We start from the raw sequence: 24,343 nt of genomic DNA, 5'->3' as shown, positions 1-24,343 counted from the left end.
TTTAAACAGGCTTTCCTTTTTGGGAAGCCACTAATTTTATTTATATAAGAGTAAATAAATTTGTTAATAAATATAACATATTATATAATTTGTTTACAACAAATTATTTTGTTTATAACATACATTACCAAATATTTTTATTTATTTTTTTTTTTTTTATTGTAATATATCTGCAATAATAAATTATAATTTGTATATTATCTATTTTATTTTACAATAACTTATTGAATTTTTGAAAAAATTTTATTATAAATTAATATACTATTATATTTTTTATATATACAAGTTAAGAGTAACAAGTATCGATAGGAGATTATCGAATTTATAACTAATAAAACATTTCGCCTTAATCAAAGAAAATAAAGATTTTGCTATACCATTTTTTATACTTTCAATAAATAATTTATTATTAAATTTTTATTATTTCATTTATTTTTTAAAATTATTAAAAATATTTTTCTAATAATTATAAGCGTACATAAACAAGTAGTAAATGTAAAATGAAAATAATAAAGGTAATGTAATGCATTTGCATTACACTGATTTACGATATATATTCCGCGATATCCTTTATTATATTTAAAATTAATAATATTGATATACTAATAATAGATATATTCAAGCTATTAATATATAAAATTTTATATTAAATATGATATTAATAATTGTTTATTTTATTTTTTTGTATATATAAAAATAATTTACTCTTATTTAAAAAATTTGATGGCTCTCTTAAAAAGAGAGCCGTTTTTATATGTTGATGTATTTTTATGTTATCAATTAAATAATATTTTCGATTTATTTATTTTGAACTTGTATATTTTGTAACAGCTTTAGTACCTTCACTAACAGCGTGCTTTGCCAATTCACCAGGTAATAATAATCGAACTGCGGTTTGAATTTCCCGACTTGTGATTGTTGAACGTTTATTATAATGTGCTAAACGTGATGCTTCAGCAGCAATACGTTCAAAAATATCATTAACAAAACTGTTCATGATACTCATAGCTTTACTAGAGATACCAGTATCAGGATGCACTTGTTTTAATACTTTGTAAATGTAAATTGCATATGATTCCTTGCGCTTCCTCTTCTTTTTCTTATCACTCTTTGATATATTTTTTTGAGCTTTGCCAGCTTTTTTTGCTGCTTTTCCACTTGTTTTTGGTGGCATTGTTACAAACAATTAATATACACAGATAGTTACAGAACACCAGTCAGTATATGTATGAGCGTGTCGTGTATACAACTAGCGTATTATATACGCGAAGATGGATATAACAATAAAAATGAATACTACTCTCTGATTGGCTAAAAATAATACTATAAGGTGATTGGTTTATTTTTAAAGTTTTATATTTTATAAATATTATAAATTAAAATACCCAAATAACATTTTAAACATTTATGTTACAATCCCCGTAACGTACACATCTGTGTGATTATATTTACAAAAAAAAATATTAATTAAATAAATTTATTCGCTATGTCTGGACGAGGTAAAGGTGGTAAAGTAAAGGGAAAGGCAAAGTCAAGATCAAGCCGAGCAGGATTACAATTTCCTGTTGGAAGAATTCACAGATTATTACGAAAAGGAAATTATGCTGAACGAGTAGGTGCTGGTGCCCCAGTATATTTGGCTGCTGTTATGGAATATTTGGCTGCAGAAGTTCTCGAGTTAGCTGGTAATGCTGCCCGTGATAACAAAAAAACACGTATCATTCCACGTCATTTACAATTGGCAATTCGTAATGATGAAGAATTAAATAAATTATTATCTGGTGTAACAATTGCTCAAGGTGGTGTATTACCAAACATTCAAGCAGTGTTATTACCAAAGAAAACTGAAAAGAAAGCATAAATTAAAAACATTGCATTAATTTTTATAATAATAATACATCGATCATAGGCCTTTTAATAAAAGGCCACAAATTTATTTAAAATAAGAGTAAAAATTATTTTTATAAATAATATATTATAATATTTTTTTAAAGAATCAATTTAAATAATTATAAATTAATGATTCTTTTTTTTTTTTTCTTTTTTTATATGTTATTATGGAAATAATTCATCATATTATGATGACATTTAGGTAACATATTATAAGAATATTCATAAAATATTATCAAAATAATATTGTATTATGATGATATTTAGACAAAATATTATAAGAATATACACAAAATATTATCAAAATAATATCATTAGATAACAAAACTGTTCATGATACTCATACCTTTACTAGAGATAAAAGTATCAGGATGCACTTGTATTAATACATATTATCACAACATCACAAAATATTTTTTAAAAGGAAAAATTTTTTTAAAATTATTATAAAATTTGATTGAATTAAATTTCAATTTATTTTTTTAATAATTAAAGAAAAAAAAAAAACAAAGCATATAAACTTTCTATTGAAAATGTTATTTTAAACTAGATGGCCAAGTGAACTTCGTTACACAAACAATATATGACGTATTCGTTATTTAAATAATCAGTATCCTTTGATATTATATCAATACGTTACTCTCTTCTTTTGATACATATTAATAAAATTTCAATTTATAAGATTTTATGTCAATTATATAAATAATATTATAAATTTTCTAAATACATAAGTTAAGTAACAAAAAATTTGAATAACAAGATAAATTTATATATTATGTTTTAATACTCGATACTATAATATATCGCATCCGTTACCAATTATTCGGTATCCTTTGATTTATACACAGAATGAACTAAAAATATATATCAAATTTATTTTATTTATTTATATATTTAATATTATTATTATTATTTTATATTACAAAGTTTCTTAACGAAGCTTACAATGATTTCTCATATCGTACTTAACAAAATTATTTAGATCATATAAAATTTAAATTGTTAAAAAATTTGTATATTTATTATTATTATTATTTATTTTTATTAAAATTACATAACATAAAATTAATAATATTTTAATAATTATATAAATTAATTCTTATTTAAAATAATCTTATATTAATCTCAACAAATACTCTAATAATATATTTTGTCATAAATTTTTTTATATTTAAAATAAATATTATAATATATAAATACTTATATCAGTATAAAATTTCTTTATATAATTATGAAAAAATTAATTTAATAGTTAATTATTGATATTAATGCATAAATAAAAGTATTTTCTAATGAAATATATTTTGTCAATGTTCGATTAACACATTTCATAATAATACGTTTTCATTATTGACAAAAAAAGTTTTTCTAAAAATGAAATCTTATACTATAATATATATATTTATATATTAAATTTTTTAATTATTTATATACTAATAATTTATAATAAATCGATATTAAATAAAAAATAAAAATATATACTTTTTAAGTTTACCTTAAAAATATTATTGTTTTGTATGATTGAAATAATTAATATTAAACTATGTTTATTAATAATTGTTAATAAAAAAATTAAATATATTTTAATTTATAAAATAAATATTATTATTAAATTTATAATTTATTATTTTATATATTATAGAAATTGAAAAAATAAATCATGTTTACTACGACAGTAAATTAGAAATACTATTTAATTTTTATGTGTTTTCTACATGGTACTTTGACTTACATAGGGACTTATATTATTGTGAATAATGATATAATTGAAAACCTTTATTTTTTATTTGATAGAATTATTATATTTTATCATTTAAATATTTATAATAAATACATTATTTTTATAAAGTAAAAAAATATGGCCGAAGAAAATTCTACAGCTGTTGCAGCAACTGCGGTTACTGCTGCTTCTACAACACCAACAAAAAAAGCAACAGCTTCTGGTGCTAAACGTACAAAACAACATTCAAAACCAACACATCCACGTACATCAGAAATGGTTGTTAACGCAATTAAAAATTTAAAAGAACGTGGTGGTTCATCATTACAAGCAATTAAAAAATATTTAGCTGCAAATTATAAAGTGGATTCTGATAAAATTTCACCATTTATTAAAAAATATTTAAAAGCTGCTGTAACTGAGGGAGCCTTGGTACAAACTAAAGGTAAAGGTGCATCTGGTTCATTCAAATTGGCTGCTTCCGCTTCATCTAATTCTTCAGCTAAATCAAAAGTATCCAAAAAAGAAAGTGGAGCAAAAGGTTCAGCAAAGAGTGCTAAAAGTAAACGGGCACCAAAAGAAAAGAAAGCCACAACTACATCATTGGCAGCCAAAAAGCCTAAAGCAAAAAAAGCGACTCCATCATCATCAACTGCTGCTAAAAAAGTTACTGCAAAATCATCAGCGGCATCAAAAAAAGCACCAGTTAAAGCAAAACCAGCAAAAAGTACAAAATCCGCTGCCAAAAGTAGCCCTGCTCGTAAACCGAAAGCACCAAAAGCTAAGAAAGCTTCTGTTGCCAAATCATCTCCTACAAAAATTAAAAAAGCAGCACCAAAAAAGAAATGATCTGTTACTTTAATAATATATTGAAATATTTCATTATTTTTGCTAAAAAATGAAAATAACATAGGCCTTAATACAGGCCACAAATTAATATTTGATAAGAGTAAATTATTTTTTGTATAAATATTTTATAAAATAATAGTTAAGAAACATTTGCCACAGTCAGTACCACGGATGGGTGGCCACTTGAGAATACTGTGTGCGGTTGCATTTTTATTTAAAATATATGGTATAATAAATAAGTATATATTTAAATTGATTACTTCATTGAAAATTTTAATAATATACTTTAATATTAATGATATTTATGAAAAATATATATTTGTAAAAATTTTCATTTATTACTGGCAACAGCCATACCACGTTGAAAACACCGGTTCTCGTCCGATCACCGAAGTTAAGCAACATTGGGCACAGTCAGTACTTGGATGGGTGACCGCTTGGGAACACTGTGTGCGGTTGCCTTTTTATATTAAAAATATAAATTATTTTTCTTCTTTTCTTTTTTTTTACACACCATATATAAATATGTGTTATTTAGAAATGTAAACCTTTTATATTATTCGTCAACAAATAAATATTATTTTTTGTATAAAATTTTATTGCATTTATAACTCATATCATGGTTACTTTAAAGCGAGAAGTTTTTTTAATATTTCAAATGAATATAAAATAATATAAATTTTATGAAATTTATTTATTTTTAGAAATAGCAATCGCTTATAATTATAACAAAATTTTAATAATGTTTAATTTTATTTCAATAATTTATATATATATATATATATATATTTTTTAATAAAAATAATATACTCTTATTTAATAATATATGTTGGTCCTATATATAGGACCGAAAATATTTCTTATTTGTTTTTTTTTTTTTTAAATTGTCATTTAAAACGCTTATGCACGTTCTCCACGAATACGTCTTGCCAATTGTATATCCTTAGGCATAATTGTAACACGCTTTGCATGAATTGCGCATAAATTGGTATCTTCAAATAAACCTACTAAATAGGCTTCACTAGCTTCTTGTAATGCCATAACAGCTGAACTTTGGAAACGTAAATCGGTTTTAAAATCTTGTGCAATTTCACGTACTAAACGTTGGAATGGTAATTTACGAATTAACAATTCAGTACTTTTTTGATAACGACGAATTTCTCGTAAAGCTACTGTACCAGGACGATATCTGTGTGGTTTTTTTACTCCACCAGTTGCTGGTGCACTTTTACGTGCAGCTTTCGTTGCTAATTGTTTTCTTGGTGCTTTACCACCAGTTGATTTACGTGCAGTTTGCTTGGTTCTAGCCATTTTCAAATAATAATGTTTTTACAAAAAAACACACAATTTTAAAAATTATATTCGACAATTTGATACTACAAAGTCAAATGTTTAAATGCGAAATAAATGTGTTGTATTTATATTTATATGAAATTTCAAAATTTTTGTTGTCATATCCTATTGGATAGCTATCAGAGTATGGACTAATCAAATTGTATAGGCGTGGCTTAAAAAATCTTTAATGCTTTATATAAAAAGGCACAATTGTACCGGCGCTCACATACATTACAATACTTGTGAGGTTAACACACGTGTTATCCGTTCGTTAAAATATTGTAAATAATTTTTTATTAAAATGACTGGCAGAGGAAAAGGTGGAAAGGGTCTTGGAAAAGGGGGTGCAAAACGTCATAGAAAAGTTTTGCGTGATAATATCCAAGGTATTACAAAACCTGCAATTCGTCGTTTAGCACGACGAGGTGGAGTAAAACGTATCTCTGGTTTAATTTATGAAGAAACACGTGGTGTACTTAAAGTATTCCTTGAAAATGTTATTCGGGATGCTGTTACATATACTGAACACGCAAAACGTAAAACAGTTACAGCTATGGATGTTGTATATGCATTAAAACGACAAGGTCGTACTTTGTATGGTTTTGGAGGTTAAGAAAATATAATAATTTACTTAAAATATTTAGTAAATTTATTAAAGAATATTTAATACATCCGATAAATTTAAACAGGCTTTCCTTTTTGGGAAGCCACTAATTTTATTTATATAAGAGTAAATAAATTTGTTAATAAATATAACATATTATATAATTTGTTTACAACAAATTATTTTGTTTATAACATACATTACCAAATAGTTTTATTTATTTTTTTTTTTTTTATTGTAATATATCTGCAATAATAAATTATAATTTGTATATTATCTATTTTATTTTACAATAACTTATTGAATTTTTGAAAAAATTTTATTATAAATTAATATACTATTATATTTTTTATATATACAAGTTAAGAGTAACAAGTATCGATAGGAGATTATCGAATTTATAACTAATAAAACATTTCGCCTTAATCAAAGAAAATAAAGATTTTGCTATACCATTTTTTATACTTTCAATAAATAATTTATTATTAAATTTTTATTATTTCATTTATTTTTTAAAATTATTAAAAATATTTTTCTAATAATTATAAGCGTACATAAACAAGTAGTAAATGTAAAATGAAAATAATAAAGGTAATGTAATGCATTTGCATTACACTGATTTACGATATATATTCCGCGATATCCTTTATTATATTTAAAATTAATAATATTGATATACTAATAATAGATATATTCAAGCTATTAATATATAAAATTTTATATTAAATATGATATTAATAATTGTTTATTTTATTTTTTTGTATATATAAAAATAATTTACTCTTATTTAAAAAATTTGATGGCTCTCTTAAAAAGAGAGCCGTTTTTATATGTTGATGTATTTTTATGTTATCAATTAAATAATATTTTCGATTTATTTATTTTGAACTTGTATATTTTGTAACAGCTTTAGTACCTTCACTAACAGCGTGCTTTGCCAATTCACCAGGTAATAATAATCGAACTGCGGTTTGAATTTCCCGACTTGTGATTGTTGAACGTTTATTATAATGTGCTAAACGTGATGCTTCAGCAGCAATACGTTCAAAAATATCATTAACAAAACTGTTCATGATACTCATAGCTTTACTAGAGATACCAGTATCAGGATGCACTTGTTTTAATACTTTGTAAATGTAAATTGCATATGATTCCTTGCGCTTCCTCTTCTTTTTCTTATCACTCTTTGATATATTTTTTTGAGCTTTGCCAGCTTTTTTTGCTGCTTTTCCACTTGTTTTTGGTGGCATTGTTACAAACAATTAATATACACAGATAGTTACAGAACACCAGTCAGTATATGTATGAGCGTGTCGTGTATACAACTAGCGTATTATATACGCGAAGATGGATATAACAATAAAAATGAATACTACTCTCTGATTGGCTAAAAATAATACTCTAAGGTGATTGGTTTATTTTTAAAGTTTTATATTTTATAAATATTATAAATTAAAATACCCAAATAACATTTTAAACATTTATGTTACAATCCCCGTAACGTACACATCTGTGTGATTATATTTACAAAAAAAAATATTAATTAAATAAATTTATTCGCTATGTCTGGACGAGGTAAAGGTGGTAAAGTAAAGGGAAAGGCAAAGTCAAGATCAAGCCGAGCAGGATTACAATTTCCTGTTGGAAGAATTCACAGATTATTACGAAAAGGAAATTATGCTGAACGAGTAGGTGCTGGTGCCCCAGTATATTTGGCTGCTGTTATGGAATATTTGGCTGCAGAAGTTCTCGAGTTAGCTGGTAATGCTGCCCGTGATAACAAAAAAACACGTATCATTCCACGTCATTTACAATTGGCAATTCGTAATGATGAAGAATTAAATAAATTATTATCTGGTGTAACAATTGCTCAAGGTGGTGTATTACCAAACATTCAAGCAGTGTTATTACCAAAGAAAACTGAAAAGAAAGCATAAATTAAAAACATTGCATTAATTTTTATAATAATAATACATCGATCATAGGCCTTTTATTAAAAGGCCACAAATTTATTTAAAATAAGAGTAAAAATTATTTTTATAAATAATATATTATAATATTTTTTTAAAGAATCAATTTAAATAATTATAAATTAATGATTCTTTTTTTTTTTTTCTTTTTTTATATGTTATTATGGAAATAATTCATCATATTATGATGACATTTAGGTAACATATTATAAGAATATTCATAAAATATTATCAAAATAATATTGTATTATGATGATATTTAGACAAAATATTATAAGAATATACACAAAATATTATCAAAATAATATCATTAGATAACAAAACTGTTCATGATACTCATACCTTTACTAGAGATAAAAGTATCAGGATGCACTTGTATTAATACATATTATCACAACATCACAAAATATTTTTTAAAAGGAAAAATTTTTTTAAAATTATTATAAAATTTGATTGAATTAAATTTCAATTTATTTTTTTAATAATTAAAGAAAAAAAAAAAACAAAGCATATAAACTTTCTATTGAAAATGTTATTTTAAACTAGATGGCCAAGTGAACTTCGTTACACAAACAATATATGACGTATTCGTTATTTAAATAATCAGTATCCTTTGATATTATATCAATACGTTACTCTCTTCTTTTGATACATATTAATAAAATTTCAATTTATAAGATTTTATGTCAATTATATAAATAATATTATAAATTTTCTAAATACATAAGTTAAGTAACAAAAAATTTGAATAACAAGATAAATTTATATATTATGTTTTAATACTCGATACTATAATATATCGCATCCGTTACCAATTATTCGGTATCCTTTGATTTATACACAGAATGAACTAAAAATATATATCAAATTTATTTTATTTATTTATATATTTAATATTATTATTATTATTTTATATTACAAAGTTTCTTAACGAAGCTTACAATGATTTCTCATATCGTACTTAACAAAATTATTTAGATCATATAAAATTTAAATTGTTAAAAAATTTGTATATTTATTATTATTATTATTTATTTTTATTAAAATTACATAACATAAAATTAATAATATTTTAATAATTATATAAATTAATTCTTATTTAAAATAATCTTATATTAATCTCAACAAATACTCTAATAATATATTTTGTCATAAATTTTTTTATATTTAAAATAAATATTATAATATATAAATACTTATATCAGTATAAAATTTCTTTATATAATTATGAAAAAATTAATTTAATAGTTAATTATTGATATTAATGCATAAATAAAAGTATTTTCTAATGAAATATATTTTGTCAATGTTCGATTAACACATTTCATAATAATACGTTTTCATTATTGACAAAAAAAGTTTTTCTAAAAATGAAATCTTATACTATAATATATATATTTATATATTAAATTTTTTAATTATTTATATACTAATAATTTATAATAAATCGATATTAAATAAAAAATAAAAATATATACTTTTTAAGTTTACCTTAAAAATATTATTGTTTTGTATGATTGAAATAATTAATATTAAACTATGTTTATTAATAATTGTTAATAAAAAAATTAAATATATTTTAATTTATAAAATAAATATTATTATTAAATTTATAATTTATTATTTTATATATTATAGAAATTGAAAAAATAAATCATGTTTACTACGACAGTAAATTAGAAATACTATTTAATTTTTATGTGTTTTCTACATGGTACTTTGACTTACATAGGGACTTATATTATTGTGAATAATGATATAATTGAAAACCTTTATTTTTTATTTGATAGAATTATTATATTTTATCATTTAAATATTTATAATAAATACATTATTTTTATAAAGTAAAAAAATATGGCCGAAGAAAATTCTACAGCTGTTGCAGCAACTGCGGTTACTGCTGCTTCTACAACACCAACAAAAAAAGCAACAGCTTCTGGTGCTAAACGTACAAAACAACATTCAAAACCAACACATCCACGTACATCAGAAATGGTTGTTAACGCAATTAAAAATTTAAAAGAACGTGGTGGTTCATCATTACAAGCAATTAAAAAATATTTAGCTGCAAATTATAAAGTGGATTCTGATAAAATTTCACCATTTATTAAAAAATATTTAAAAGCTGCTGTAACTGAGGGAGCCTTGGTACAAACTAAAGGTAAAGGTGCATCTGGTTCATTCAAATTGGCTGCTTCCGCTTCATCTAATTCTTCAGCTAAATCAAAAGTATCCAAAAAAGAAAGTGGAGCAAAAGGTTCAGCAAAGAGTGCTAAAAGTAAACGGGCACCAAAAGAAAAGAAAGCCACAACTACATCATTGGCAGCCAAAAAGCCTAAAGCAAAAAAAGCGACTCCATCATCATCAACTGCTGCTAAAAAAGTTACTGCAAAATCATCAGCGGCATCAAAAAAAGCACCAGTTAAAGCAAAACCAGCAAAAAGTACAAAATCCGCTGCCAAAAGTAGCCCTGCTCGTAAACCGAAAGCACCAAAAGCTAAGAAAGCTTCTGTTGCCAAATCATCTCCTACAAAAATTAAAAAAGCAGCACCAAAAAAGAAATGATCTGTTACTTTAATAATATATTGAAATATTTCATTATTTTTGCTAAAAAATGAAAATAACATAGGCCTTAATACAGGCCACAAATTAATATTTGATAAGAGTAAATTATTTTTTGTATAAATATTTTATAAAATAATAGTTAAGAAACATTTGCCACAGTCAGTACCACGGATGGGTGGCCACTTGAGAATACTGTGTGCGGTTGCATTTTTATTTAAAATATATGGTATAATAAATAAGTATATATTTAAATTGATTACTTCATTGAAAATTTTAATAATATACTTTAATATTAATGATATTTATGAAAAATATATATTTGTAAAAATTTTCATTTATTACTGGCAACAGCCATACCACGTTGAAAACACCGGTTCTCGTCCGATCACCGAAGTTAAGCAACATTGGGCACAGTCAGTACTTGGATGGGTGACCGCTTGGGAACACTGTGTGCGGTTGCCTTTTTATATTAAAAATATAAATTATTTTTCTTCTTTTCTTTTTTTTTACACACCATATATAAATATATGTTATTTAGAAATGTAAACCTTTTATATTATTCGTCAACAAATAAATATTATTTTTTGTATAAAATTTTATTGCATTTATAACTCATATCATGGTTACTTTAAAGCGAGAAGTTTTTTTAATATTTCAAATGAATATAAAATAATATAAATTTTATGAAATTTATTTATTTTTAGAAATAGCAATCGCTTATAATTATAACAAAATTTTAATAATGTTTAATTTTATTTCAATAATTTATATATATATATATATATATATTTTTTAATAAAAATAATATACTCTTATTTAATAATATATGTTGGTCCTATATATAGGACCGAAAATATTTCTTATTTGTTTTTTTTTTTTTAAATTGTCATTTAAAACGCTTATGCACGTTCTCCACGAATACGTCTTGCCAATTGTATATCCTTAGGCATAATTGTAACACGCTTTGCATGAATTGCGCATAAATTGGTATCTTCAAATAAACCTACTAAATAGGCTTCACTAGCTTCTTGTAATGCCATAACAGCTGAACTTTGGAAACGTAAATCGGTTTTAAAATCTTGTGCAATTTCACGTACTAAACGTTGGAATGGTAATTTACGAATTAACAATTCAGTACTTTTTTGATAACGACGAATTTCTCGTAAAGCTACTGTACCAGGACGATATCTGTGTGGTTTTTTTACTCCACCAGTTGCTGGTGCACTTTTACGTGCAGCTTTCGTTGCTAATTGTTTTCTTGGTGCTTTACCACCAGTTGATTTACGTGCAGTTTGCTTGGTTCTAGCCATTTTCAAATAATAATGTTTTTACAAAAAAACACACAATTTTAAAAATTATATTCGACAATTTGATACTACAAAGTCAAATGTTTAAATGCGAAATAAATGTGTTGTATTTATATTTATATGAAATTTCAAAATTTTTGTTGTCATATCCTATTGGATAGCTATCAGAGTATGGACTAATCAAATTGTATAGGCGTGGCTTAAAAAATCTTTAATGCTTTATATAAAAAGGCACAATTGTACCGGCGCTCACATACATTACAATACTTGTGAGGTTAACACACGTGTTATCCGTTCGTTAAAATATTGTAAATAATTTTTTTATTAAAATGACTGGCAGAGGAAAAGGTGGAAAGGGTCTTGGAAAAGGGGGTGCAAAACGTCATAGAAAAGTTTTGCGTGATAATATCCAAGGTATTACAAAACCTGCAATTCGTCGTTTAGCACGACGAGGTGGAGTAAAACGTATCTCTGGTTTAATTTATGAAGAAACACGTGGTGTACTTAAAGTATTCCTTGAAAATGTTATTCGGGATGCTGTTACATATACTGAACACGCAAAACGTAAAACAGTTACAGCTATGGATGTTGTATATGCATTAAAACGACAAGGTCGTACTTTGTATGGTTTTGGAGGTTAAGAAAATATAATAATTTACTTAAAATATTTAGTAAATTTATTAAAGAATATTTAATACATCCGATAAATTTAAACAGGCTTTCCTTTTTGGGAAGCCACTAATTTTATTTATATAAGAGTAAATAAATTTGTTAATAAATATAACATATTATATAATTTGTTTACAACAAATTATTTTGTTTATAACATACATTACCAAATATTTTTATTTATTTTTTTTTTTTTTATTGTAATATATCTGCAATAATAAATTATAATTTGTATATTATCTATTTTATTTTACAATAACTTATTGAATTTTTGAAAAAATTTTATTATAAATTAATATACTATTATATTTTTTATATATACAAGTTAAGAGTAACAAGTATCGATAGGAGATTATCGAATTTATAACTAATAAAACATTTCGCCTTAATCAAAGAAAATAAAGATTTTGCTATACCATTTTTTATACTTTCAATAAATAATTTATTATTAAATTTTTATTATTTCATTTATTTTTTAAAATTATTAAAAATATTTTTCTAATAATTATAAGCGTACATAAACAAGTAGTAAATGTAAAATGAAAATAATAAAGGTAATGTAATGCATTTGCATTACACTGATTTACGATATATATTCCGCGATATCCTTTATTATATTTAAAATTAATAATATTGATATACTAATAATAGATATATTCAAGCTATTAATATATAAAATTTTATATTAAATATGATATTAATAATTGTTTATTTTATTTTTTTGTATATATAAAAATAATTTACTCTTATTTAAAAAATTTGATGGCTCTCTTAAAAAGAGAGCCGTTTTTATATGTTGATGTATTTTTATGTTATCAATTAAATAATATTTTCGATTTATTTATTTTGAACTTGTATATTTGTAACAGCTTTAGTACCTTCACTAACAGCGTGCTTTGCCAATTCACCAGGTAATAATAATCGAACTGCGGTTTGAATTTCCCGACTTGTGATTGTTGAACGTTTATTATAATGTGCTAAACGTGATGCTTCAGCAGCAATACGTTCAAAAATATCATTAACAAAACTGTTCATGATACTCATAGCTTTACTAGAGATACCAGTATCAGGATGCACTTGTTTTAATACTTTGTAAATGTAAATTGCATATGATTCCTTGCGCTTCCTCTTCTTTTTCTTATCACTCTTTGATATATTTTTTTGAGCTTTGCCAGCTTTTTTTGCTGCTTTTCCACTTGTTTTTGGTGGCATTGTTACAAACAATTAATATACACAGATAGTTACAGAACACCAGTCAGTATATGTATGAGCGTGTCGTGTATACAACTAGCGTATTATATACGCGAAGATGGATATAACAATAAAAATGAATACTACTCTCTGATTGGCTAAAAATAATACTATAAGGTGATTGGTTTATTTTTAAAGTTTTATATTTTATAAATATTATAAATTAAAATACCCAAATAACATTTTAAACATTTATGTTACAATCCCCGTAACGTACACATCTGTGTGATTATATTTACAAAAAAAAATATTAATTAAATAAATTTATTCGCTATGTCTGGACGAGGTAAAGGTGGTAAAGTAAAGGGAAAGGCAAAGTCAAGATCAAGCCGAGCAGGATTACAATTTCCTGTTGGAAGAATTCACAGATTATTACGAAAAGGAAATTATGCTGAACGAGTAGGTGCTGGTGCCCCAGTATATTTGGCTGCTGTTATGGAATATTTGGCTGCAGAAGTTCTCGAGTTAGCTGGTAATGCTGCCCGTGATAACAAAAAAACACGTATCATTCCACGTCATTTACAATTGGCAATTCGTAATGATGAAGAATTAAATAAATTATTATCTGGTGTAACAATTGCTCAAGGTGGTGTATTACCAAACATTCAAGCAGTGTTATTACCAAAGAAAACTGAAAAGAAAGCATAAATTAAAAACATTGCATTAATTTTTATAATAATAATACATCGATCATAGGCCTTTTAATAAAAGGCCACAAATTTATTTAAAATAAGAGTAAAAATTATTTTTATAAATAATATATTATAATATTTTTTTAAAGAATCAATTTAAATAATTATAAATTAATGATTCTTTTTTTTTTTTTCTTTTTTTATATGTTATTATGGAAATAATTCATCATATTATGATGACATTTAGGTAACATATTATAAGAATATTCATAAAATATTATCAAAATAATATTGTATTATGATGATATTTAGACAAAATATTATAAGAATATACACAAAATATTATCAAAATAATATCATTAGATAACAAAACTGTTCATGATACTCATACCTTTACTAGAGATAAAAGTATCAGGATGCACTTGTATTAATACATATTATCACAACATCACAAAATATTTTTTAAAAGGAAAAATTTTTTTAAAATTATTATAAAATTTGATTGAATTAAATTTCAATTTATTTTTTTAATAATTAAAGAAAAAAAAAAAACAAAGCATATAAACTTTCTATTGAAAATGTTATTTTTAAACTAGATGGCCAAGTGAACTTCGTTACACAAACAATATATGACGTATTCGTTATTTAAATAATCAGTATCCTTTGATATTATATCAATACGTTACTCTCTTCTTTTGATACATATTAATAAAATTTCAATTTATAAGATTTTATGTCAATTATATAAATAATATTATAAATTTTCTAAATACATAAGTTAAGTAACAAAAAATTTGAATAACAAGATAAATTTATATATTATGTTTTAATACTCGATACTATAATATATCGCATCCGTTACCAATTATTCGGTATCCTTTGATTTATACACAGAATGAACTAAAAATATATATCAAATTTATTTTATTTATTTATATATTTAATATTATTATTATTATTTTATATTACAAAGTTTCTTAACGAAGCTTACAATGATTTCTCATATCGTACTTAACAAAATTATTTAGATCATATAAAATTTAAATTGTTAAAAAATTTGTATATTTATTATTATTATTATTTATTTTTATTAAAATTACATAACATAAAATTAATAATATTTTAATAATTATATAAATTAATTCTTATTTAAAATAATCTTATATTAATCTCAACAAATACTCTAATAATATATTTTGTCATAAATTTTTTTATATTTAAAATAAATATTATAATATATAAATACTTATATCAGTATAAAATTTCTTTATATAATTATGAAAAAATTAATTTAATAGTTAATTATTGATATTAATGCATAAATAAAAGTATTTTCTAATGAAATATATTTTGTCAATGTTCGATTAACACATTTCATAATAATACGTTTTCATTATTGACAAAAAAAGTTTTTCTAAAAATGAAATCTTATACTATAATATATATATTTATATATTAAATTTTTTAATTATTTATATACTAATAATTTATAATAAATCGATATTAAATAAAAAATAAAAATATATACTTTTTAAGTTTACCTTAAAAATATTATTGTTTTGTATGATTGAAATAATTAATATTAAACTATGTTTATTAATAATTGTTAATAAAAAAATTAAATATATTTTAATTTATAAAATAAATATTATTATTAAATTTATAATTTATTATTTTATATATTATAGAAATTGAAAAAATAAATCATGTTTACTACGACAGTAAATTAGAAATACTATTTAATTTTTATGTGTTTTCTACATGGTACTTTGACTTACATAGGGACTTATATTATTGTGAATAATGATATAATTGAAAACCTTTATTTTTTATTTGATAGAATTATTATATTTTATCATTTAAATATTTATAATAAATACATTATTTTTATAAAGTAAAAAAATATGGCCGAAGAAAATTCTACAGCTGTTGCAGCAACTGCGGTTACTGCTGCTTCTACAACACCAACAAAAAAAGCAACAGCTTCTGGTGCTAAACGTACAAAACAACATTCAAAACCAACACATCCACGTACATCAGAAATGGTTGTTAACGCAATTAAAAATTTAAAAGAACGTGGTGGTTCATCATTACAAGCAATTAAAAAATATTTAGCTGCAAATTATAAAGTGGATTCTGATAAAATTTCACCATTTATTAAAAAATATTTAAAAGCTGCTGTAACTGAGGGAGCCTTGGTACAAACTAAAGGTAAAGGTGCATCTGGTTCATTCAAATTGCTGCTTCCGCTTCATCTAATTCTTCAGCTAAATCAAAAGTATCCAAAAAAGAAAGTGGAGCAAAAGGTTCAGCAAAGAGTGCTAAAAGTAAACGGGCACCAAAAGAAAAGAAAGCCACAACTACATCATTGGCAGCCAAAAAGCCTAAAGCAAAAAAAGCGACTCCATCATCATCAACGGCTGCTAAAAAAGTTACTGCAAAATCATCAGCGGCATCAAAAAAAAGCACCAGTTAAAGCAAAACCAGCAAAAAGTACAAAATCCGCTGCCAAAAGTAGCCCTGCTCGTAAACCGAAAGCACCAAAAGCTAAGAAAGCTTCTGTTGCCAAATCATCTCCTACAAAAATTAAAAAAGCAGCACCAAAAAAGAAATGATCTGTTACTTTAATAATATATTGAAATATTTCATTATTTTTGCTAAAAAATGAAAATAACATAGGCCTTAATACAGGCCACAAATTAATATTTGATAAGAGTAAATTATTTTTGTATAAATATTTTATAAAATAATAGTTAAGAAACATTTGCCACAGTCAGTACCACGGATGGGTGGCCACTTGAGAATACTGTGTGCGGTTGCATTTTTATTTAAAATATATGGTATAATAAATAAGTATATATTTAAATTGATTACTTCATTGAAAATTTTAATAATATACTTTAATATTAATGATATTTATGAAAAATATATATTTGTAAAAATTTTCATTTATTACTGGCAACAGCCATACCACGTTGAAAACACCGGTTCTCGTCCGATCACCGAAGTTAAGCAACATTGGGCACAGTCAGTACTTGGATGGGTGACCGCTTGGGAACACTGTGTGCGGTTGCCTTTTTATATTAAAAATATAAATTATTTTTCTTCTTTTCTTTTTTTTTACACACCATATATAAATATATGTTATTTAGAAATGTAAACCTTTTATATTATTCGTCAACAAATAAATATTATTTTTTGTATAAAATTTTATTGCATTTATAACTCATATCATGGTTACTTTAAAGCGAGAAGTTTTTTTAATATTTCAAATGAATATAAAATAATATAAATTTTATGAAATTTATTTATTTTTAGAAATAGCAATCGCTTATAATTATAACAAAATTTTAATAATGTTTAATTTTATTTCAATAATTTATATATATATATATATATATATTTTTTAATAAAAATAATATACTCTTATTTAATAATATATGTTGGTCCTATATATAGGACCGAAAATATTTCTTATTTGTTTTTTTTTTTTTTAAATTGTCATTTAAAACGCTTATGCACGTTCTCCACGAATACGTCTTGCCAATTGTATATCCTTAGGCATAATTGTAACACGCTTTGCATGAATTGCGCATAAATTGGTATCTTCAAATAAACCTACTAAATAGGCTTCACTAGCTTCTTGTAATGCCATAACAGCTGAACTTTGGAAACGTAAATCGGTTTTAAAATCTTGTGCAATTTCACGTACTAAACGTTGGAATGGTAATTTACGAATTAACAATTCAGTACTTTTTTGATAACGACGAATTTCTCGTAAAGCTACTGTACCAGGACGATATCTGTGTGGTTTTTTTACTCCACCAGTTGCTGGTGCACTTTTACGTGCAGCTTTCGTTGCTAATTGTTTTCTTGGTGCTTTACCACCAGTTGATTTACGTGCAGTTTGCTTGGTTCTAGCCATTTTCAAATAATAATGTTTTTACAAAAAAACACACAATTTTAAAAATTATATTCGACAATTTGATACTACAAAGTCAAATGTTTAAATGCGAAATAAATGTGTTGTATTTATATTTATATGAAATTTCAAAATTTTTGTTGTCATATCCTATTGGATAGCTATCAGAGTATGGACTAATCAAATTGTATAGGCGTGGCTTAAAAAATCTTTAATGCTTTATATAAAAAGGCACAATTGTACCGGCGCTCACATACATTACAATACTTGTGAGGTTAACACACGTGTTATCCGTTCGTTAAAAATATTGTAAATAATTTTTTATTAAAATGACTGGCAGAGGAAAAGGTGGAAAGGGTCTTGGAAAAGGGGGTGCAAAACGTCATAGAAAAGTTTTGCGTGATAATATCCAAGGTATTACAAAACCTGCAATTCGTCGTTTAGCACGACGAGGTGGAGTAAAACGTATCTCTGGTTTAATTTATGAAGAAACACGTGGTGTACTTAAAGTATTCCTTGAAAATGTTATTCGGGATGCTGTTACATATACTGAACACGCAAAACGTAAAACAGTTACAGCTATGGATGTTGTATATGCATTAAAACGACAAGGTCGTACTTTGTATGGTTTTGGAGGTTAAGAAAATATAATAATTTACTTAAAATATTTAGTAAATTTATTAAAGAATATTTAATACATCCGATAAATTTAAACAGGCTTTCCTTTTTGGGAAGCCACTAATTTTATTTATATAAGAGTAAATAAATTTGTTAATAAATATAACATATTATATAATTTGTTTACAACAAATTATTTTGTTTATAACATACATTACCAAATATTTTTATTTATTTTTTTTTTTTTTATTGTAATATATCTGCAATAATAAATTATAATTTGTATATTATCTATTTTATTTTACAATAACTTATTGAATTTTTGAAAAAATTTTATTATAAATTAATATACTATTATATTTTTTATATATACAAGTTAAGAGTAACAAGTATCGATAGGAGATTATCGAATTTATAACTAATAAAACATTTCGCCTTAATCAAAGAAAATAAAGATTTTGCTATACCATTTTTTATACTTTCAATAAATAATTTATTATTAAATTTTTATTATTTCATTTATTTTTTAAAATTATTAAAAATATTTTTCTAATAATTATAAGCGTACATAAACAAGTAGTAAATGTAAAATGAAAATAATAAAGGTAATGTAATGCATTTGCATTACACTGATTTACGATATATATTCCGCGATATCCTTTATTATATTTAAAATTAATAATATTGATATACTAATAATAGATATATTCAAGCTATTAATATATAAAATTTTATATTAAATATGATATTAATAATTGTTTATTTTATTTTTTTGTATATATAAAAATAATTTACTCTTATTTAAAAAATTTGATGGCTCTATTAAAAAGAGAGCCGTTTTTATATGTTGATGTATTTTTATGTTATCAATTAAATAATATTTTCGATTTATTTATTTTGAACTTGTATATTTTGTAACAGCTTTAGTACCTTCACTAACAGCGTGCTTTGCCAATTCACCAGGTAATAATAATCGAACTGCGGTTTGAATTTCCCGACTTGTGATTGTTGAACGTTTATTATAATGTGCTAAACGTGATGCTTCAGCAGCAATACGTTCAAAAATATCATTAACAAAACTGTTCATGATACTCATAGCTTTACTAGAGATACCAGTATCAGGATGCACTTGTTTTAATACTTTGTAAATGTAAATTGCATATGATTCCTTGCGCTTCCTCTTCTTTTTCTTATCACTCTTTGATATATTTTTTTGAGCTTTGCCAGCTTTTTTTGCTGCTTTTCCACTTGTTTTTGGTGGCATTGTTACAAACAATTAATATACACAGATAGTTACAGAACACCAGTCAGTATATGTATGAGCGTGTCGTGTATACAACTAGCGTATTATATACGCGAAGATGGATATAACAATAAAAATGAATACTACTCTCTGATTGGCTAAAAATAATACTATAAGGTGATTGGTTTATTTTTAAAGTTTTATATTTTATAAATATTATAAATTAAAATACCCAAATAACATTTTAAACATTTATGTTACAATCCCCGTAACGTACACATCTGTGTGATTATATTTACAAAAAAAAATATTAATTAAATAAATTTATTCGCTATGTCTGGACGAGGTAAAGGTGGTAAAGTAAAGGGAAAGGCAAAGTCAAGATCAAGCCGAGCAGGATTACAATTTCCTGTTGGAAGAATTCACAGATTATTACGAAAAGGAAATTATGCTGAACGAGTAGGTGCTGGTGCCCCAGTATATTTGGCTGCTGTTATGGAATATTTGGCTGCAGAAGTTCTCGAGTTAGCTGGTAATGCTGCCCGTGATAACAAAAAAACACGTATCATTCCACGTCATTTACAATTGGCAATTCGTAATGATGAAGAATTAAATAAATTATTATCTGGTGTAACAATTGCTCAAGGTGGTGTATTACCAAACATTCAAGCAGTGTTATTACCAAAGAAAACTGAAAAGAAAGCATAAATTAAAAACATTGCATTAATTTTTATAATAATAATACATCGATCATAGGCCTTTTAATAAAAGGCCACAAATTTATTTAAAATAAGAGTAAAAATTATTTTTATAAATAATATATTATAATATTTTTTTAAAGAATCAATTTAAATAATTATAAATTAATGATTCTTTTTTTTTTTTTCTTTTTTTATATGTTATTATGGAAATAATTCATCATATTATGATGACATTTAGGTAACATATTATAAGAATATTCATAAAATATTATCAAAATAATATTGTATTATGATGATATTTAGACAAAATATTATAAGAATATACACAAAATATTATCAAAATAATATCATTAGATAACAAAACTGTTCATGATACTCATACCTTTACTAGAGATAAAAGTATCAGGATGCACTTGTATTAATACATATTATCACAACATCACAAAATATTTTTTAAAAGGAAAAATTTTTTTAAAATTATTATAAAATTTGATTGAATTAAATTTCAATTTATTTTTTTAATAATTAAAGAAAAAAAAAAAACAAAGCATATAAACTTTCTATTGAAAATGTTATTTTAAACTAGATGGCCAAGTGAACTTCGTTACACAAACAATATATGACGTATTCGTTATTTAAATAATCAGTATCCTTTGATATTATATCAATACGTTACTCTCTTCTTTTGATACATATTAATAAAATTTCAATTTATAAGATTTTATGTCAATTATATAAATAATATTATAAATTTTCTAAATACATAAGTTAAGTAACAAAAAATTTGAATAACAAGATAAATTTATATATTATGTTTTAATACTCGATACTATAATATATCGCATCCGTTACCAATTATTCGGTATCCTTTGATTTATACACAGAATGAACTAAAAATATATATCAAATTTATTTTATTTATTTATATATTTAATATTATTATTATTATTTTATATTACAAAGTTTCTTAACGAAGCTTACAATGATTTCTCATATCGTACTTAACAAAATTATTTAGATCATATAAAATTTAAATTGTTAAAAAATTTGTATATTTATTATTATTATTATTTATTTTTATTAAAATTACATAACATAAAATTAATAATATTTTAATAATTATATAAATTAATTCTTATTTAAAATAATCTTATATTAATCTCAACAAATACTCTAATAATATATTTTGTCATAAATTTTTTTATATTTAAAATAAATATTATAATATATAAATACTTATATCAGTATAAAATTTCTTTATATAATTATGAAAAAATTAATTTAATAGTTAATTATTGATATTAATGCATAAATAAAAGTATTTTCTAATGAAATATATTTTGTCAATGTTCGATTAACACATTTCATAATAATACGTTTTCATTATTGACAAAAAAAGTTTTTCTAAAAATGAAATCTTATACTATAATATATATATTTATATATTAAATTTTTTAATTATTTATATACTAATAATTTATAATAAATCGATATTAAATAAAAAATAAAAATATATACTTTTTAAGTTTACCTTAAAAATATTATTGTTTTGTATGATTGAAATAATTAATATTAAACTATGTTTATTAATAATTGTTAATAAAAAAATTAAATATATTTTAATTTATAAAATAAATATTATTATTAAATTTATAATTTATTATTTTATATATTATAGAAATTGAAAAAATAAATCATGTTTACTACGACAGTAAATTAGAAATACTATTTAATTTTTATGTGTTTTCTACATGGTACTTTGACTTACATAGGGACTTATATTATTGTGAATAATGATATAATTGAAAACCTTTATTTTTTATTTGATAGAATTATTATATTTTATCATTTAAATATTTATAATAAATACATTATTTTTATAAAGTAAAAAAATATGGCCGAAGAAAATTCTACAGCTGTTGCAGCAACTGCGGTTACTGCTGCTTCTACAACACCAACAAAAAAAGCAACAGCTTCTGGTGCTAAACGTACAAAACAACATTCAAAACCAACACATCCACGTACATCAGAAATGGTTGTTAACGCAATTAAAAATTTAAAAGAACGTGGTGGTTCATCATTACAAGCAATTAAAAAATATTTAGCTGCAAATTATAAAGTGGATTCTGATAAAATTTCACCATTTATTAAAAAATATTTAAAAGCTGCTGTAACTGAGGGAGCCTTGGTACAAACTAAAGGTAAAGGTGCATCTGGTTCATTCAAATTGGCTGCTTCCGCTTCATCTAATTCTTCAGCTAAATCAAAAGTATCCAAAAAAGAAAGTGGAGCAAAAGGTTCAGCAAAGAGTGCTAAAAGTAAACGGGCACCAAAAGAAAAGAAAGCCACAACTACATCATTGGCAGCCAAAAAGCCTAAAGCAAAAAAAGCGACTCCATCATCATCAACTGCTGCTAAAAAAGTTACTGCAAAATCATCAGCGGCATCAAAAAAAGCACCAGTTAAAGCAAAACCAGCAAAAAGTACAAAATCCGCTGCCAAAAGTAGCCCTGCTCGTAAACCGAAAGCACCAAAAGCTAAGAAAGCTTCTGTTGCCAAATCATCTCCTACAAAAATTAAAAAAGCAGCACCAAAAAAGAAATGATCTGTTACTTTAATAATATATTGAAATATTTCATTATTTTTGCTAAAAAATGAAAATAACATAGGCCTTAATACAGGCCACAAATTAATATTTGATAAGAGTAAATTATTTTTTGTATAAATATTTTATAAAATAATAGTTAAGAAACATTTGCCACAGTCAGTACCACGGATGGGTGGCCACTTGAGAATACTGTGTGCGGTTGCATTTTTATTTAAAATATATGGTATAATAAATAAGTATATATTTAAATTGATTACTTCATTGAAAATTTTAATAATATACTTTAATATTAATGATATTTATGAAAAATATATATTTGTAAAAATTTTCATTTATTACTGGCAACAGCCATACCACGTTGAAAACACCGGTTCTCGTCCGATCACCGAAGTTAAGCAACATTGGGCACAGTCAGTACTTGGATGGGTGACCGCTTGGGAACACTGTGTGCGGTTGCCT

At 23.9% G+C, this 24,343-nt stretch overlaps 4 non-coding genes across 4 annotated transcripts; all 4 read left to right on the top strand.

Annotated features, from left to right (window-relative positions):
* The first annotated feature begins 4,802 nt into the window (after positions 1-4,802).
* LOC123304442 lies at positions 4,803-4,921 on the top strand. The gene has a single exon (XR_006536464.1). It is a non-coding gene; the product is annotated as a 5S ribosomal RNA (ribosomal RNA).
* A 6,355-nt stretch (positions 4,922-11,276) lies between these two features.
* Positions 11,277-11,395, top strand: LOC123304441. The gene has a single exon (XR_006536463.1). It is a non-coding gene; the product is annotated as a 5S ribosomal RNA (ribosomal RNA).
* Positions 11,396-17,749: 6,354 nt separating this feature from the next.
* LOC123304440 lies at positions 17,750-17,868 on the top strand. The gene has a single exon (XR_006536462.1). It is a non-coding gene; the product is annotated as a 5S ribosomal RNA (ribosomal RNA).
* A 6,356-nt stretch (positions 17,869-24,224) lies between these two features.
* LOC123304439 lies at positions 24,225-24,343 on the top strand. Its single transcript, XR_006536461.1, has one exon. It is a non-coding gene; the product is annotated as a 5S ribosomal RNA (ribosomal RNA).

This window comes from Chrysoperla carnea (assembly GCF_905475395.1).
Source record: "Chrysoperla carnea chromosome X unlocalized genomic scaffold, inChrCarn1.1 SUPER_X_unloc_52, whole genome shotgun sequence".
Taxonomy (NCBI): domain Eukaryota; kingdom Metazoa; phylum Arthropoda; class Insecta; order Neuroptera; family Chrysopidae; genus Chrysoperla; species Chrysoperla carnea.
This window is presented reverse-complemented; position numbering and strand designations above follow the sequence as displayed.